The sequence below is a fragment of the Cephus cinctus genome, unplaced genomic scaffold (assembly GCF_000341935.2).
Source record: "Cephus cinctus unplaced genomic scaffold, Ccin1 Ccin1_scaffold0464, whole genome shotgun sequence".
Lineage (NCBI taxonomy): Eukaryota > Metazoa > Arthropoda > Insecta > Hymenoptera > Cephidae > Cephus > Cephus cinctus.
Genome location: NW_014333140.1, coordinates 30,281 through 33,068, shown reverse-complemented (window position 1 = coordinate 33,068; position 2,788 = coordinate 30,281). Strand labels below are relative to the sequence as shown.

Genomic DNA, 2,788 nt, shown 5'->3' with positions numbered 1-2,788 from the left:
CCCCCCCCTACAGTACGCCTTAACACTCAATCTCTACTCTCCTCGCCCGTATCCTGTCTACCAAAGTGGAACTCCCTGTACGATAATGCAATAGCCATCTCGGAAGGAGCTAGTGAATGAACGGCACTCGGCTATAGAAAGTTTGCGAGAAAGTCTCTTTCCCGTTTCGCTTGGCAGCCCCCGCGCGTTTCTCGTCCTTGTTCCTCACGTGAAATTCACAAGGTGTAGTTACACGGGCTGGTAGCACACGTATGCTTTACATGATGGGGGGGAACAGGAGCATACGTGGGGGACCAGTCTCGTTGCATGAATGAAATAGCGATTTCCACAAGCATTCCTTCATCGCAGCCGCAGTCAGCCACTCCGATCCTAAGGTGTATGGCTAATAACTCGAGGAAAAAATAAATCAGGATCGTACACGGTAAACCCGGGTGCCTTGTATATATCGGCGCGTCGAAAGATTTTTTTTTCAAATCGCTTAAAAAAATACCACGCGTATCTCGAGTTAGTCCAGGAGACGTCAAGGTGAGTCTCCGAGAGAGCTATTGCGGCGAGAAAACCTGGAGCACTGGCTTTTGCTGCATAAATAATATCGCTAGTTAGAATCCATCCTAGGGGGGATAACGGAAGGGAAGAAGGAATTACCGAGCTAAACGATGAACCGGCACCAGGAGTTCTCAAGCCAAGTCAAGGAAGGCCATTCATAAAACATGAGTTTGCCAATCATTCTCGGTGATGTATAGTAATTTGGTATACCATAGGAGAATATATATATATATATATATATTATTTACATTTTCCTCGCAGGTCCTCATGATTTTTACCTTAAAGGACTTGCTCGAAGATAGACATATAGACACGTATTTTCACACATCCTGAATTTATCCTGCGTTAACCAATCTCCTACCACCACCCTGTACACTGCTGGTACATTGCCAGAAGTATCAAGGCGCATCCACAGCGGTGCGGTCCTCCCGTGAAATCTTGGAAACCGATCTGTCGCTTTGAAGCGACCGGATTCCGAGGAGAGTGCTGAGCCCCGGAGTAAGAAGAGGCGAGATAGGGAACCGAAAACGGTTTCTTCGTAAGAGACCGTGAGTGGGAGTGAGACGGTGATGCGCGGAGATGGCGCGAGTGCGAGAGAGACAGACGGATCGAATTCGAATAAGAGACAAATATATGGTCAGGAAAATTTTTCAGATTCCACACGGTTTTCATGAATACGTGTAATACGGTGATTATCGTTGTTTTCTTTATTTCTCTCTCTCTCTCTCTCTCTCTCTCTCTTTCTCTCTCTCTCTCTCTCTCTCTCTCTTCGTCTCCTTCTCTCCTATACAGTTTAAAGTAAATTAATACAAAGCGAATTGAAGTCTCTGGATGGTAATAGAGAATGGTAAATGGGGAATGGGCATGCGCCACGCTATCTATGTTTGCCAACCCTCTTATCTTTGTTTCGACTCCTCTCTCGGCTCTCCTCGAACTTCTTCTGATGCTTTAGCATCTCTTGCTCTCTCTCTCTCTCTCTCTTTCTCTCTCTCTCTCTCTCTCTCTCTCTTCGTCTCCTTCTCTCCTATACAGTTTAAAGTAAATTAATACAAAGCGAATTGAAGTCTCTGGATGGTAATAGAGAATGGTAAATGGGGAATGGGCATGCGCCACGCTATCTATGTTTGCCAACCCTCTTATCTTTGTTTCGACTCCTCTCTCGGCTCTCCTCGAACTTCTTCTGATGCTTTAGCATCTCTTGCTCTCTCTCTCTCTCTCTCTTTCTCTCTCTCTCTCTCTCTCTCTCTCTTCGTCTCCTTCTCTCCTATACAGTTTAAAGTAAATTAATACAAAGCGAATTGAAGTCTCTGGATGGTAATAGAGAATGGTAAATGGGGAATGGGCATGCGCCACGCTATCTATGTTTGCCAACCCTCTTATCTTTGTTTCGACTCCTCTCTCGGCTCTCCTCGAACTTCTTCTGATGCTTTAGCATCTCTTGCTCTCTCTCTCTCTCTCTCTTTCTCTCTCTCTCTCTCTCTCTCTCTCTCTCGCTCTCTCGCTCGCTCGTAGACCGACTCGCCCAGTCGTTCGGTCGCTCGCGCACGAGTCCACAATCTACATTCATCATTATGTTGTCGCGTCACATCCGGCCTGTGTCCGTTCCTTCGGCTTTATCTCGCTCGAAACAGATACCGGGCGAGGTTTCTTAAATTATCAGGGCTGCCGATATATCAGCGAGCCTACAGCTCTCTCGTTCCAGCCTCCACGTATTATTACATGTTCACGTTGGACGCGCCTATTACCTTGGTAATATTTGTGTTTACTACGTGTCGCAGGTCGTAGTACCGAGTAAAAAGGAATGACCGTGGATGAAAAAAAGGAGAGTACGGAGATAGAGTGATCTCCGAAGATAAATGGACCGTGGGGAAGGAGGATATGCTCTGTTTAAAAATATGGATAAAATGAGAGAGAGAGAGAGAGAGAGAGAGAGAGAGAGAGAGAGATACGTACGATGAAATTTATCTGTACGCGAGGATGCTCCAATGTCAATGGGGGATATAAGGAATGTTGAAAAAGGGGATGGAGAGAGGTCGAGGAGGTCGAGGAGGTTGAGGATCACTCAGAGTCGAGGCCTGGCAGCGGTGCGCGGGACACCGAAAATAGTTTTTTGACGTGTGTTCGTTCAGTGGTGCCAACCGGCAGTGGGTGTAGGATATTGTTAGGGCAGTGTGAGTAACGCGTAACCTCGTGCGTATTGCGTACGCGTTACTGGTATTGGTGGTGCGTGTGGGTGGGTGGG

General features: G+C 46.8%; 1 protein-coding gene across 1 annotated transcript in view; it reads left to right on the top strand.

Moving 5' to 3' along the window:
• The window catches only part of LOC107268087 (protein sprouty), a gene marked incomplete at its 5' end in the record, with an annotated part of 19,453 nt that overhangs the window by 530 nt on the left and 16,135 nt on the right, over positions 1 to 2,788 (top strand). The gene's annotated exons all lie outside the window — the stretch shown is intronic.